The sequence below is a fragment of the Phaenicophaeus curvirostris genome, chromosome 1, assembly GCF_032191515.1.
Source record: "Phaenicophaeus curvirostris isolate KB17595 chromosome 1, BPBGC_Pcur_1.0, whole genome shotgun sequence".
In the NCBI taxonomy this organism is placed as follows: Eukaryota; Metazoa; Chordata; class Aves; order Cuculiformes; family Cuculidae; genus Phaenicophaeus; species Phaenicophaeus curvirostris.
In genome coordinates, this window is record NC_091392.1 from 30,526,947 (window position 1) to 30,543,626 (window position 16,680).

The 16,680-nt window shown below is 38.6% G+C and overlaps 1 protein-coding gene across 3 annotated transcripts in view; it reads left to right on the forward strand.

Annotated features, from left to right (window-relative positions):
* PDZRN4 (PDZ domain containing ring finger 4) overlaps positions 1 to 16,680 on the forward strand; it is a 242,687-nt gene that overhangs the window by 200,357 nt on the left and 25,650 nt on the right. The window lies entirely within an intron of this gene.

Here is a 16,680-nt window from a genome sequence, read left to right on the forward strand (position 1 = left end):
CTGTTAATGCATTGTACTCTACAGTGACAAGGGTGGATGTTTTTCTGAGTCACTGGAAAATCACTATGTGAGGCTTCCCAAAATGATAACATGTGATTGATGATGTTGTTCTTCGTTAGATTTTCATTTCAGCTTCTAAATAGTCTTCTTGTCAGCCAGTCATTAGTGTTTCATGTTTTCCACTATCATCCAGTAACAAAATATTTGTAGGAACAGGCATAAGATGCAGATGGTTCTTTTTATTATTAAACAGTGCTGAGTCTTTGCATAAGTTCCAGTTACTGTATTTTAAATAAGAGTGATAATAAATAATTGAATATCTTTAATACAAGATTAAAAATATCCTATCCTTCTGTTTGCTTTAGCTTAAGAAACCTTTTTAAGGGTTTCATATAACTGTTTGACATTTGGAAATTAAATGAATGGCAAAAGCTTTGGCAAATACGCAGTGTGTTCACTTTATTGTGTCTTCAGCAGCTAAGATGCTTTATTGCAAGTTCAGCCCATTGTTCTTCTAGCAGTCTAGGGAATCTGAAGTTCTTCCCCTAGGAAGCAGAAAAATCAAATAACATCTACTTAGTGAATCTCAATCAGAGCAAGCAAACTTATATTTGAACTCCTAAAAAAATCATTGCTAGGGTTTAGTGAAATCATTATTACTTCCCACTTGGATTTTGGTGTGATAGCTTACAGCACAGGAATCTCAGAGCTTAAATTCTGTTTTGACTCCCCATCTGTAACAGAATATTAAATTTGTATGTTAAGTGTGTTTGTTTATGGTGCTTCTTCCCTAAATGCAATAGAAACTACTTTTCTACTAATATTTAAATAAATTAGCAGAGTAAGCATCTAGAAAGAATAATAAAAATAATTTTCACCATTTAAATCAGAATATCAGTGATGTATCAGAGTTTACCTGGTGCAATCAAGTCCTTTTTGTGGCCATTATTAATCTCTAATAATAGCCGGCATAATTATTATGGCAATGGCAAATGCCTGGGCAGGTTCTCAGTTGCCTGTAATCACTGCTAATCACACCATCACAGTCATTAATTTGCTGTCAGCTGTGATTCAGTTGCCCAAGGCAAATTCTCTGAGTGACTGAAATAAAGTGTTTCATGTGAAATTTAAATAGGGAAGGAACTGTCTAGCTTCCTTTGAGAAGAATGCTTTCTAATAAATATGAAAGTTTTGAAGGAGAAACAAGAACATCTCAGAGCCTTCAGCTAGCAGAGCTCTAAACATGACATTAATTCCCAAAATTTAAGCCCGTATGGTAATATTCTGATTTAATTTACTCATTGGTTGTATTATCTGTTATTTCAGGCCCTTGTAAGATATTATTAAACTCCGTTGCTATAACTAGGTGGCTGGAGAAATTGAGAGCATTGTCCCCAGAGATATATATCTCCATCCAAAAAAAAAAAGATTCTTGTAAAGGAGAGAGTCAAAAGGTATTTACCAGCTGCTGTTGCTGATCTAGGGAAGAAGCAGCAGGACAGTGAATGTGGCAGAGGCTATGGTCCAATGCTATCAAAGTCTCTGCAGCAGCATTGGCCCAGGTGTACCCTGCTGTGGCCACTCAGTCCCACCCCTTGCCCTGATGGTTTTTGGCCCCTCAGTTATGCCAGCATTACTTTCTGAGAAAGAGATGAGAGAAGTAACCCAATACTTTATAAAAATAGATTTTTAGAAGAGTTGTTTTTAACCTAGCCCACTTGCCTGATGTGATTTCCAGCATAGCTCCACAAGCTGCTGTGTTGTGCCAGCAGCATCAGGGAAGGAAAAGTGGGAAGACGGCAACGTATAAAATCAGCACAGTCCATCCACTATCTGAGGGCGAAAGCAGCCAGAAAAGAATATGCAGAAGCTCTACTTATGCCACCCTGTGGGCAGAAGGCTGTGTGGAAGAAGCATAGAGCTTTCTCTGTCTCTCACCTTTCCATTTCTTCTCTGTTTAGGAGAAAAGGCAGTTATTGTTATTACTGTGCTTTCTGTAGAAGGAAGAATTTATCAGTGGTCTCTGATTTTATCATTGTTTTTTTCTTCGTAACAACTTCCTGGTGTCGACCTTAGCTAATCACACACAGCAGTAAGCCTACCTGTTGTCAAGAGTATGTTCCAGTTCCCAAACTGCACATTAGTATCCCATTGTACTAAAAGAATACATATAAGCAGCTCACAGGCCTCCCTGGCAAACTTAGTAATTTTAAAATTAATTCAAAGCCAAACCTGGAGATTTCAGAAAATGATTGAAATAAGATAGTGAGCAGAAAAAGAACTAGAGCAATACCTTCATATTTCCTAGAAACAGTTTGTAAGTGAAGAATGCATCAGTTCTGCGACACAAATGCAAAATACTCAGCCAAATTAGGAAGTAAGGAAGTAAGATGCCTAGAAATTCTCATGAGGTACTGTAAGCAAGAATGTTTGCCAATAAATTGAATGTCCTGGAAACCTTTGATCATCTTGGAACTTGCTTACAGGTATGTGCTGGTGTTTTAAGTACCTGAGTTATCACTGTGGGAAACAAATAGGAAGATCACATAAGATGGCCAGCACTGGGGATGTGGACTTATGCTTGCCAGTGGATTCGGTAGGATTAGACACTTACAAGACTCTTCTACTCCATTTGTAAGCTAGAAAAACCCAGTGGGTTGTGCTTGGATTGTCACAGTGCAGTGAAGTCAAGTGTGAGCCAATTGTCTTGGAAGGATGAACTCCCTGGGAGGCTCATTAGGCTCAATACAGTATCATACTTCAAACAAATGTCTGGGAAGATGAGAAAGCTGGAGGACTGCTGACAGCCAACTTGAACATCCTTATACTGCTGCTGCAAAACTTGTCCTAAAAGGAAATTGACTGGCTGGTAGATTTTGAGACAGGGGTCAGAGCCAGCCTCAGTTAGGGTTGGCAGAAAGATACCTAAAGATTTGCAATTCTGGCATAGCAAGATACCCATGAGGACTTTTAAGATAAAGCAGGAATTGATCAATTTGTAAATGCTCAGTTGGACTTGCAGTCACTGGAAAAGAGCCAAAAATATTCAGGACGAACCCATCCAATCTGGCTGTGAGTGGCTGTTGTGCTGCTGGAATTACATCATGTGTTGCTGGACCATACGTCACACTCTCTGGTACCAGTGAGGTGAAAGGACTAAAAGCATCACAGGCCTCAGTACTTCTGCACTAAACTTGGCTCTAAAATTTGTCCTTTTAAGAAGAATGGAGGAGGCTGGTGCTAGAAAGGAGTTAGTAAGCTTATGGATGCGCATTTCTTGAATAATATTTCTGAACCTACTATCCAGGAGAGAGAAATATCCTGTACTTAATTTGAAATGTTACCAGTAATACAGAAATTAAGGGTACAAATTCACTTATATGTTGGAACAGTGAAAAAATAGATTAAAAAAAATATTGTAAAGACAAAGCTAGACAAAAGAAAGCATCACTCATGTCTAGTCCTATGTATTCAGTCTGAACAAACTGCCTTTCAATAAAAGGGGCAGAAGAAAATAAGATCTCACAAGCAAGCAGAAGCAGGTAGTGTCATTTAGTCAACAGGTCCTTATCCAAGGGCAGAGACCTTTCTACTATCTATGTACTGAAATAGCTTTGCAGAAAAAGCGAAGTGGAAAGTGATTTCTGCTGTGAGAGCCAATATCTCGAGAATTACAGCTTTTAAAATCTCGTATGTCTGAGATGGGAAAAGATTCTTATTTCTAACCGAATACTTCTTTCAGGTAGCAAAAGTAGACATACTTGAGAAGGAAAAGCAGTGGGTTAAAGTAACTTGTTGCATATATGAGGAAGAGTAGGATGAACTTTGCTCTCAGAATTAAGGGGGTTTTATTTGGAGGAAGGTTGGGCACGAGTTGATGTGGATGTGGGGACTGGTATAATTGCCTAAAAGACTTTCCTGCTCTGATTATTCTCACTTCTAGGTAATGGCACAAGTGATTGCTTCAGCACAATTTCATAGCTTGCATGAGCTTGGAAATCTGTATCAGTGTTCCAACGTGCCAGAATTATCATTTTCAGAATGAAAAAGTCAGAATGGCAGCCTTTGTGTTACCCTGACTGTGTCTGATGGCTTCAGATTTAATGCATGCAAATGCTACTGCTGGCAGATTGGGGCAGTATTAAGACCAGTACCTGGGAGAAGTTGCAAAAGGTTGAGTTGCACCCTGTATATGAAATTACAAGGTTGCTCTTCACCTAAGGTCTTAGAAACCAGTGAGCTTGTGAGGTACGTGCAGGTAAAATCTTTCTCTGTTCAGTTTTTATGAAACCTTTTTGTCCAGACAATGAAAGGATGAGAGGTCATGCAGGAAACAGCAGCCATAAAGGAGCATAGTATTTTGAGAAGAAGCATCTGATGTTTTTCACAACTGATGACTGTGAAACTACACATCTGCTCTTTTGGTTCCTCCTGTGTTCTGGAAAATAGGACTTCTGGAAATTACAAGATTCACATGAAAGTTGCTTGTGTTCATCATCAGTGTCTCCTCCTAAGTGGAGCAACACATAGTGCTCTGAGTGTTGGTTAATACTTCAGGGCAAAAATAAATACTCCTAAGTTCATGTTCTGTTTTATAGAGACAAGGGACAGTTTTTCAGTCAGAATAAGGAAATAAATGTGTGTATGTGTGTTGAATGTAAGAGCTAATTTATGGTTTTGCACAGATGTTCATTTAGATGTTTTGATAAGTGTTTGCACTCGTAACTGTTAACTGTAAATGTAGATTAGTTCTTTAAGTTCACCACTGGCCTGATGCAAATCCACTGATGTTGCTAAGATCTGAGCATGTCTGGATCAGAAGCTGTTGGCAGCTTTCACAGATGGCTAAAAGTGGGTCTTGATGAGAGAAAAGTTAGAAAACTTTGGTAATTTGCTATGACTAAGGGTTTCTATAGACCTTTTCTTTTGCTGCATTGGTTTACTCTTCCAGTAACACTCATCCCATCATGACAAGGCAAGGTTGGTATTTTAGGTGCAAATTTGAATTTCCCATTTCTGTGGCGTAACACTTTTGGAGGGATGGATTTTACTGGCATGTTGCAGTAGGACAAGAGAAACCTGTCTGCCCTGTGAATTCATATTGAAGGCCTTTTCAACACGTGGTTTATTTAACCTGTAAACCAAACAGATCTGTCTATCTTGTAAGGACATGTTTAGGGCGTTTTTAACATGAGGGTTACTGAGCTGATAGCCTGTAACAGCTCCCTTCAGAGCTCTGATAGCCTGCAAACACCCCTGTGCAAGCATTACAGGCACTCATGGCAACACAATTGGAGCTCCTACTTCAATTGCTAACACCTGAATAAACAGTTTTTATGGAAACAGCTTCTGTGCATGCACTGCCAGTGCTCCTGATCATTGCAGTCAAGATCTTTCATTTTGTTACCTGAGGAGTGTTTCTGTACAGTGAAGCTAACATAGACGATGGATATGTAACCATCAAAATAGAAAACATTTCTGAGATAAGATTTTTACAGAAGTTCCTTACATGTAGCGTGGCATTTCTCTGTACAGCTACTAAGTGATGGGTTTTATTTAATAAATAAGAGAGACAAACCCTATTTTGGCAGGGATCACTAAAGCCAAGTTGCAGTCACGCACAGTTAGGATGACAGTGATAGGAAGGGGGTAGGACCAGTATAATACCTCCATGAGTTGTGATAAAATTGTCCTTGTTTCTTCTGTATTCCCTACTGCAATTGGATTATTTTTTTCCTGAATTTCTTATATTTTGGAATGTATAAAAAAAACAGAGCCTTTAGCAATTAAGAGGCAGGGTTTTTTTAATTCATCAAATGTCATGCAAAAGAGAAGGCTTCAAGAAATAAGGATAGAGATGCATATGTTAGAGAGTAGAAGAGCTGAAATAGTGGACAAGGTTGTCTCTTTCCATTGTCATCAGACCTAGCTGGTGTGGAAAGAGGAGTGTGAAAAGGCTTAGTGATAAAAGTAGTCTAGATTTTCAGTGGAAAAACATCCTTCTCACTATGTGTCTTACCTTGTGCGGCTTCTGTGCTGGTGGAGGGACTGATCTGACAGCTCAGTGGGCTTAGATAAACTGGGATTGCATGCATTATGTTTATTTCTGAGCATCAGTTTGTAACTACGTAGTGGTTATGGATGAATCATGGATGCCTCATGGTATAGAGGTGTTTTACTGACACCACTATTCTGATTTTTTGTGGCAGTTATTAATATTACATAGCATCTAATGATGAGAAGTGTCATGAAGGAAGTGAACAGGTATGTGTATGCCTGTGATCTGTGGTCCTAGTTGCTTAGGAGAGCCTTTCTGGTTTGTGGGGTCTTGGAGTGTTCTGGGTTTTTTTCATTAGTGCCTGTCATATCATAAAAATCCAGAGAAAAAGATGGGACTGTGTTTTAAAACTATTAATTGAAAAGTTTGTGAGGAAGTCTCCTGGACAAGTAAATAGGTTATTAGAGTTGTTTCAGTTGGACCTGAAAAAATACTTCAGTGATTGGGGCTTCTAAACCCCTTCCTCAAGATTTTTTCATTTTAACTCCGAAGGTGTTCTGGGCTGCTAACACCTGGTCTGTGATCCAGCTGACTGTCACTACAGACTAAAAATGGAAAAGATGACAGCTAAACTGGAATATAACAGTGGCAATGGAATATGTTTTTGCTGTAATTCTTTGAATGACACTATGTAATAGTTAAAAGAAGACTCTTTTAGCATGCATTTGGTGTACTGCAGTACAAGATTATGTATTTCACTGGGGTATTTATTTTTAAAATATCTGGGGATTTAAAGCAGCATAATTTACACATGAACAACAATAAATATGTTATTTCACCAGTGTTTTCCTTACACTTTTTCATTTGTCTTTTAAGCATTGAAATCACTTTTCAAGTTTAAATTAGTTAAAGTTAGTACCATTCCACTGAGATTCTTTAGTGTTACTACATTGTATTGCTACAGGAATCCACAAGCAGGTGAACAAGGACAGTCATATTGAGAGACTTGCCAAGTCAGTCAACGACAGAACTGGCAGTAAAACCCAGGAGCCTTTTCTTGTAATATACCTCTGTTTTGGCCATTAAATCTGTCTTCATCCTTGCTAGTCAACAGATTTTTTAGATGGAAGAGGATGTCAGCGTAGTTTCTGCCACAGTTTGTTAATTTTGAGTGTGTTACTGTATGTCATTACAAAATTCTGACATTCAAAGTAGATGAAGTTGCTGTCATCTCACCTCTCCTACGTAATGAATATCCCAATTTAGGGATTTGAATTGTGTCCACAGCTACAGAGGATCATGACAGAGTGGGAAGGAAAGATGCAAAGCTGGCATGGGCGAATTTATCAAAGTTATTACCATTTATTGTGGTTTAAAACAGAAGGAAAACATATTAAGTCAGTGATATTCATTTTGTTTCATGATTTCATAAAACAAGCATAGGGTTACTCATCACTTCACCTGAAAGCTAATAAAAATTCTTCCATGTTGTCAGAGTTTATGTTTTTCCAGGAAAATGAAGAAAAGTGAGCTTAGTTCAGCAGCACTTTATTGTTGGGCAACATTACAACATATGGTATGTGTTTTTCACTCAGCGAAGGGAGAAAGGTACTGGCAATATTCTCATATTTATGGAAATCTGTGCATTATAAATCTTCTTTCTTGGAGAAATGCTTTGTTTATTAAACCACATACCTCCATATATGCTTTACAGTGAAAATGTTTCTAAGGGTTTTATTAATGCTATTTTTCATATGCCTTCTGCTTGAAAGTTCGTGTAGTCTGTCTTGGAGACAGGAAATCTATCTTTACAGACAAAAGATGGGAGAAAATAGTTTATTTTACATATTCTTTTAAAAATAACCTAAGTAATGTTAAACAGCTTATTATAATGTCACTATCTTAAAGCTTAGTGTCCTAGGAAATTCAAGAGAACAGGAAGCAAGGGCCGAATCCCCTTAGCAAGAGGGAACCTTTTACATGAAAATGGACTTTAAAGAAGGTTTCAATATTATTCATGCTGGGCCTTCAGAGGAGAAATCAAAAAAAACCAGGAGAGGTCTTTTCTCTGGAAGTTCGCTTTTTTATTTAATGAGGCAGCTCTTCAAAGAGAATATGATAGTCATTCCTGGAGGGCATAGTTTGGTGAGCAGGAATACAGGTGAAACTGTATTGTGCGTCAAAAAAGCAGATGATGAGTTTGCTTTGTATTTCATCAGTCTATACAAGTATGTGTTTGGGGGTGGAGGACATTGGTGTGTGCAACAAAAGTTTGAACAGCTGAAATTCAGCATGGATACGGTGCCCACAGACCTCATTTGTATGACAGGAAAATAAAAGTGTGTTTTCAAAGTCATTGCCAGCCACTTCATGTGCTTGATTTATAGGCACATGTATGCGATTAAAAATTGCATATTTAACCATATATATTTTAATAAGTTTGTGTCTCAAAGTAAACAAGAGCATGGATGGGGTGGGTCTTTAGCTTAGTGGTTTCTAAGAATTACTAATTTTGTAAGTTCAACTTTAAATTTAGCTTTTTCATAGTATTTTGCCTTTCCTGTGTCTGAAAGTCATAAATGAATAACAGGAAGGTACAGTTCTCACAGCTGTCTAAAATAGAAAAAAATATGTTCTCAACTTGTTTTTAATTAATATTCCAAAATAGCCTTTGCACAGTTGTAGATCAAGGCTGTCCAAATGTGTGGAATTGTAACTGCTTAGGAGTTTGAATATACAGCTACATGTTCTGCTGTCCAGATAAATGCTCACTGCAGCAGATGTTGGCACATCTGTTATGCCTCCCAATTTCGATTGGCTGCCTGGGTGTTTAGAAAGTGCTGATGAGACAGATAAATCTTCTGACATGTTTCAGGCCCAAAGCAGACAGGCAGCAATAATAATGATGTTTACAGAGCCAAGTGCTGGGCAGTAACGTTTTGAAATACAACAAGAATAAAGTATGGTTTTACCTACAATAGGTGAAATTAATTGAAATTAAAAATTGAAAGTTAATTATGCCAAGTGATTCTCAGCTGATTTGAACTGCAGATGTGACAATTCGTAAATCTCTGGACTTCATGTGTCTAAGATTTGTTGGCTAGAAAAAGGCACCTGCTACAGTTGAGAGAGAATTCTGAGCCTGAAAGGGCTCTTTAATAAACTTAGGATAGTTAGAATCTGGGTTAGAAACTGCTGCAGCATATCAGCAAGGCCAAGTGCAAGGTACTGTACCTTGGTCAGGGAAACTGCTGGTATCAATACAGGCTAGGGGAATGAAGGGATTGAGAGCAGCCCAGTCAAGAAGTACTTGAGGGTACTGGTGAATGAAAAGCTCAATATGAGCTACCAATGTGCGCCCGCAGCCCAGAAAGCCAACTGTATCCTGGACTGCATCAAAAGAAGTGTGGCCAGCAGGCTGAGGGAGGTGATTCTGCCCCTCTACTCTGTTCTTGTACCCCATCTGGAGTCCCCACCTAGGCCAGCTCTGGAGCCCTCACTACAGGAAAGACATGGACCTAATGGAGCAGGTCCAACGGAGGGCCACAAAGGTGGTTAGAGAGATGGAACACCTCTCTTATGAAGAAAGGCTGACAGAGTTGAGGTTGTTCAGCCTGCAGGAGAGAGGGCTCTGTCAAGACCTCATTGCAGCCTTTCAGTACCTAAAGGGGGCCTGTAAGAATGGTGGGTTTCAGATGTTTTAGCAGGGCTTGTTGCAATAGATCAAGGGGTAATAGTTTTAAAGTAAAAGAAGGTAGATTTACACTGAATATAAGGAAGAAATTTTTTACAGTGAGGGTGGTGAAACGTTGGAATGGGTTCCCAGAGTGGTGCTAGAAGCCCCACCCTTGTAAGCATTCAGGGTCAAGTTGGACCGGACTCTGAGCACCCTGATCCGGATTAAGATATTCATTCCTGTTTATTGCGATGGGTTTGGACGAGATGACCTTTAAATGCCCCTTCAAACCCAAACCATCCTATGATTCTATATGTGGAGTTTGGATGGGCAACAGCTATCTAGCAGGGGCTTGAAGTTCCTAATGTTATCCTAGTCCCTACTTCCAATCGGTTTTCCTCTACTCTTTGAAGCATATCAGTTTTGGATGGTTTTATACCATTAGAGTAAGGAAAACTTCAGACTTTGGGGGGTTCTCCTGAGAAGATCCATCATCTATCAAAAAGGCCAGTAATGGACAGAGGACGATATTGCCCCATTCCCTTCAGCAAATGTCACCACTAAATTTTCCAAGTTGCTTTAATGTACCACTATTTGAGGCAAGTCCAGAAATTGCAGAGAGAGCCTGTTGTAGAGGGGCAAAGAAGGGGATGTTAATTATATACCTAATATAGTTATAGTTGGATATACTTTATATTATACAGTCTACAACATCTCTGGACAACTTTTCCAGTGTTTGACTACCCTTAAGGTAAGAAGCCCTTTCCTGGTATCTAATTGGAATTCCCTGAGTACCAACTTGTGCTTGTTTTCTCATGTAGCTGTCACTATACACCTATGGGAAGAGTTTTGGTCTGACTTCTCTTGACCCTTGCATTTGGTACTTGATGGAAGCAATAAGATTTCCGTATTAAGAAGATACTTCTCTTCAAAAGGCTAATGGAACGCAGTTCTCCCAGCCTCCCCTCATAGGAGGTGTATCCCAGCCCCCTAGTTAATTGACTTCTAACCAGATACAAAGTGCTGTATCTGTAAATTGATTATTTACCTGATAATGAAGGGAAGGTAAATTCTAACATTTTATTGGAAAACAGATGGGGAGCAAATTCTGGAAAGCCTCAAAACCCCAAAGTTGACTGGGAAAATTTGAGTGGTTTCTTTCCACCACACCACCCCACCACCTCACCACTTAAATGATTCAGACCATTAATTCCTTAGCTGTCTCTCTTGGTTTTGAATATTGAAAGCCAAGGATTTTCAATATGGGGGTCAGGGTAGGAACTTTAATGAAAAGTTAGACTTTTTTTATTCAAATACATGCAGTAAAAAATCTTTCATTTTTTTCAAATTGTCCAAAAGAGTCCTTTGGTATTTATAGGCTGTGTGCCAGTATGACAGTTTAGTATATTCACATAAACTGCACAATGGAACAGTTTCTACTCAAGTCTGCTTATCTCATTTTACCATAAGGTTCAGTTTCTGTCTTGGCTGTGATATTCCCACCTACTTTATTCAATGAGAAGAAAGTGAGAATGTGGAATCTAAGATTAGTGAAAAGGAAACCCTTAGCTGCATATCATCAGCTAGTTAATTATACTTTAAACTCTTCTCGTATCCTTGCAACTTCGCACTCAGTATAAGTGAAAGACCGAAAGTGAGGACCAAAGCTGGCTGCTGAGAATTACTATATATAAGCAGTTCATCGTGGATCTTTCTGCTCAAAAAGCAAAAATACATTATTTTTCTCAAGTGCAGAACATAACAGAAGGGGTGTTGGGTCTCGAGGAGGTGGAAACATGCATATATAATATAGGAAAATATATGTATATACTTAAGTACTTCTAATAAATTAGCATTCATACTGCGCTGTGGGGAAAGAACAGGAATAAACAGAATGAATAGGGAGGTAGAAGAATTAGGGAGAAAAATAAGACCATGGCTTGTTTGAAGTAAGAAAGTATGCCAAGGACATTTTGCTTTCCAGTCAGTGTGGTCATCCAGACAATAGGGAAAAATAGATATCTTTACTAGTGTTTAGGGTACTTTGTGTTTAACTCTCCCTATAATGGTTGATTTTTTCATTCATCCTTTTGATAGGGATCTGAAGATTTGATATTAGGCATGCTAGCTGAGTGGGAAAACTCTGGTTTGAGTGTATGCTTGTGTTTGTGGCTTCTTGGAGGATAATACTGTCAGTTATTGAGCCTTTTGCAGCCAGAAAGCCTATATTCTGCAGAGGATTCCTTTTTTTCCTTCTTTGACTTCCTTATGAAATACAGTCACTGTAAAGCCCACTGTGTGTCTTTAATCTCAAGGCTTAAAATATCCTTTAAAGGAAAGTCAGAAAGGCCATACCAAGACTGCAAGGCCCACAGAATTAAAAGCTGTGTTTAACTCATCCCCATATGCTTAGACCCTTCCTACTACTGCAACACTAGATTTGTTCATAGCTCAGTGATCAAAGTGTTCTCACATTCATAGTCCAGATCCATCGTTCATCCAGCCCAACCCGTTCCCAGTCTGCTCTGTGACTGCTCTGTGCCCTCTGCCTCACCCAATGGGAGTCTCAACTGACACTTGAGTGTCTTCCTCATGCCACTCACCGCCATCAGACTGTTACTGATTGCCGCCCATCAGGCTGCTAAATATGCACTGGCAGGCTTGTCATGCCTTAGCTTAGTCCATTGTTTGATTTCTTACATAAATGTGTAGCACACACCAAAAATTTTCTCCCCAGAGCTGCAAGGAAAGAGTGAATTCACATAACCACTGGAGGTTCTTTATTATCAAAGGATTCATCAGCTATAGGGCCAAATTCTGCTCTTGCGGTTGCAAAATTATATTTTATTAATAGGTGCCTATATGTCAGCATATTAATTCTGGGGTTTTTCTGCTACTGCTTTTTTTTTTCTTTCTTTTATTTTTTTAAACGCTAGTATCATTGCCTACAGCATCCTACTGTCCTAGAGTATTCTTTGTCTGGACACAAAGAAGTGTGTGGCTATAAGTGTAGCTATAAAGCAAGCATCAGCAGGAAAGTGATTTTGGTTTTAAGTATTTCTCATTTTATGTTGTATTTGCTTTCGGATTATGCAATTGAGAAATGCTTGCTGATATTTTTCCTTTCTGCTTTGATGTAAGCAAATCTTATTTCAGAGATTCTGAAATCTAAATCAGACTTTTAAAAATGAGGATTAATTGAGACTTTATCCTGTAAGGTAGAACCCCCACCACTTGGACAGAGCATTGTTTTTCCCCACCATGTGGAATGGAGATAACTCTCTGTGTCTTTGTGGCAAGCTACCAACCAAATCCATTCTTGTAAATCTGACACTCAATGTGATTTGTCCTTTTCGATGCTGTTTATGAGAAGTCAGTACGGAGTTCTGTCAGAATTGATAAGTGAGAAGACAGTGGGGAATGCAATTTTATTTGTAACAGCACATCTGCCAGCATTTTCAGCTTGTTTACATCTAGGCTGGCTCTGTCTTGCTCCATAGCTTTTCTATTTCCATCCAAATAGCCCCCAAGTACATGTTAGATGTGCCTGTCTATGTAAAATCTGCATAACAGATCATACATAGTGGGAGTGTTAGAGAGAGGGAAAAAGAACTTGCTGCTTCTTGTTTCTTGTTAACTTCACAACTCAAGAATGCCAGCAGTTTTAAAAGCAAAATCTTGAACTCTACCAGTGGTGAACTCCAGAAGCATTTACGGAATGGGTTCTAAAACTGAGCTATGACCTGTTAAAACTCTGCAATCTTTCTTACCTTACACCGTGAAGGTGCCAGAGGAGTTAGGAGCTTTCCTTTTCTGATGAAAGCATTCTTTTTCTGGTGGAAGTGGCCAGTGTTTGTTAAATTAAATTCACTACTGACATTTAAATACAAGTTTATTCATTGTGAAAAGAATGCAATAGAACCCTGCAATGACCTGTGAAGAGGAGGGCAGTTTCATTGCACTCCGTTTCACACTGAATACTTCTGCTACATAGCCTACAATTAGCCTGTGTTACATAGATATTAGCATATTTCCTGGAAAATCCTTCCAACTAGAGAGCATAACTCTTGAAAGCGTTAGGATATTTCTCAAGTCTAGGATGCCGTTGTTTGCCTGGGATATTACTTGCCGTAAGTCTGGCAGCCCCAGAATCCCAGGTCGTTTCCATCTTTTGTTATTGGTACACTTAAGAAAGCTGCACTGATAGGAGTTTCCTCTATGTAGTCTCTCCTGTGAGCTGTTCCTTTACAGTAGCCCACCCTAACCACACAGTTGTCATAGACATCAAGCGAGAGAAAAGTTTTGTGTTTGACTGATCTGGCTTATGACAGATGAGTTCTTCTAGCAAGCTGAAAATTCTTGTTTCTTTTTGCCATTTCTCTTTTTGCAGTTCTAAATAAATAATTAGTCTTCTACATGCTTTTTCGATAAAAAATAGAATTCAGAGTCAACTGTAAATGCTGCTGCTCTGGTTCTGTGAATTGTGGGGTCATCTGACACTTTTGCTTTCTCTTTAAAAGTGTGCGTTTTGTCACTGAGTTTTCAAGAGTTGCAGTCATGCTCTTAAATTAATTGTTCAGTGATTACTAGGGTACATTTTCTGCAGTGTAACTGATCTACCTGACATGCACTTACACACAGATATAGATACACTCTATGTACCTATATACATATATACGCAAATTTACACAAACATTACCTCCCCTCTGCAAACACTGACACATGTGCAAATTAAACATTTAAATATTTAACACTCACCTCAAGCTCGAAAACAAAATATCTACCTTAAAATTAAATTACTTTGTTAAATGTACATTGGCGGCACCACAGACTCTCTTCATCTAAACAGAAATAGGAAGCCCATAGGAAAAAAATAATTCATCGTATTTAAAATAGATTGTTGTGATTTCTACTGACACTAGGATTTACACATCTTTCCTCTGTGTTTCCTCAAATTACCTCTAAAAGCAATTAAAGATATAAGTGCTAAACAAAGCCTAGCTAAGAGAGTTGGAAACATGATTTGGGCAAGATGAAATGTGGTACTTGTTTGAAACACCAAATGTCTCTTTCAAGTGTGTATACCACTTTTAAGTGTGTATACCACTATATACCCTGGTCATTTGTACCCAACAGCCACGACTTCTACTGCATGGTACAAATTCAGAGATGAAATAAACGGTGTTAGAAAAGGAAGTCCAAAGAACACCATTTATTCTGCTAATTATGGGGTTTTTTTTGTTGCAAATCCAGGCTGTTGTTTCCTCTGTTATACACCCACACTCATTTGCAGCATATGCTTTTGTGTTACACGTAATACCATTCTCATCACTTCTGAGTTTGATATGCATTTTTCTTTTTAGTAGCTCCACCATTAGCTCTCTACCCTCCTAGGACTTCATTAGATTGAACTGTTCCTGTAAGAAGAATGAAAGGATGGCTCTGGTTCTGCTTGTATGATTTATTTTTATTTCATGAGCGGAATTGCCAGCAATGACAAGTCTGCGGCATTATGAAGATTAAATATTAGAGAAAGTAACAGTGTAAATGACCAGTGATTTGGCATGCTGGAAAAGGTGTGTTCTTCCATTCATGTAGAGGAAAAGACCAAGAAAGTGAATGTGATTAGTGAGATGCTGCCAAGACGCTGAGCTGTTGGAGCTCTGCCTGATAACAATCCAGGTGCTTGCGTCATTCCCAGTGATGAGATAAGAGCTGCAGAGCTGGGATTACTAAACACAATTATGAGGTTGAGAGCTCACTTGCTTGATTTCCATAGTTTACAGAAATCACTAGCAAAACACTGATAAAATTGATCTTACTTTGCAGGACAACCTTCTAACCCTGACAGAAAGTGTGAAGAGCTGCCAAAATTCAGCTACATGTATAGGCTGGCGGTTGATCTCACCCATAAAGATGCCAATACAGGACAATAATAAAGACTGAAATTTAGTTTTGCAGTGTCTGCAGTCCCCGTAGTACCTGTGCAGTTCTGTTTGATGCTTCGGAAGAATGACACGAGCTCAAATGGATGAGGAATTTTTTTTTTTCAGTATAACTACTTTATTAAAATAAATCAGACCATAATCTATTTTCTCAGTTGATTCTTCATTGAGCTTTTCTGTAAGTACTCTGTTCTTGGCCTTTTGTACTTCATTCATTCAGTTAATTATTCTGTCAATTATGCTATTAGCAAGATGAACATTAAAACAGCTTCTCAGCTATTACTACAGGTAAAAAGGAAAAGCGAAGCTAGAAGTAACTACTGTTTTCTTATTTTTCCTTGTTATTTTGGTTTTCTTCTTTTTTGGGGGGGGTTGTTGTTTTTTGGGGGGTTTTTTGTAAAGTTAATAACAAATACTACACTTCTCCGCCTTGGATCATCAGATATTGGATCCATTTATTGCATTCAATAAGCCTTGATTTCTTCTGAAAGTGCAGTCAAAGCTACAACACAATTACTAGCCTGACACAAAGACACTGCTTTACAAAAGCTTGTGAAAGAAACTGAGGAAAACAGGGACATAATCCTAAAACCTGCTAGCTAAACCTTGGTGTATTTTAGCATTTGCACACTTTTAGGTCATCTCAGCTATGAGGTGAGCTGTGTAACGTGTTTGGAGCTGTCCCTGATAATGATCTGTAAAGGGGTAGAGTATAAAGACGTCTCAGCTCACACCTGGGGTCGTTTCAGAGGATGCACATGACCAGTTATTTAGTGATGGGCAGTAACTCACTAACCAGTGATAACTGCTTTGTTCTGGGTGGCTATGAAGACAACATTTTATTTTTTGTATTTATTTTCCCTTGTTGCAATAATAGCAGCTAGTAACAATTTGATATCTGGTTTTGATCCAAGAGGTACTAATAATCATGCTATGGTACAGAAAATTGCTGAACCCAGACAGACCTCCATAGATTGTCTCTCTCTGAATTCTTTTGCCTTAGAATGCATTACATTACAGTGGGCTTTATAAATGAATCTGTCAGCCTCCTTAGAGACTTG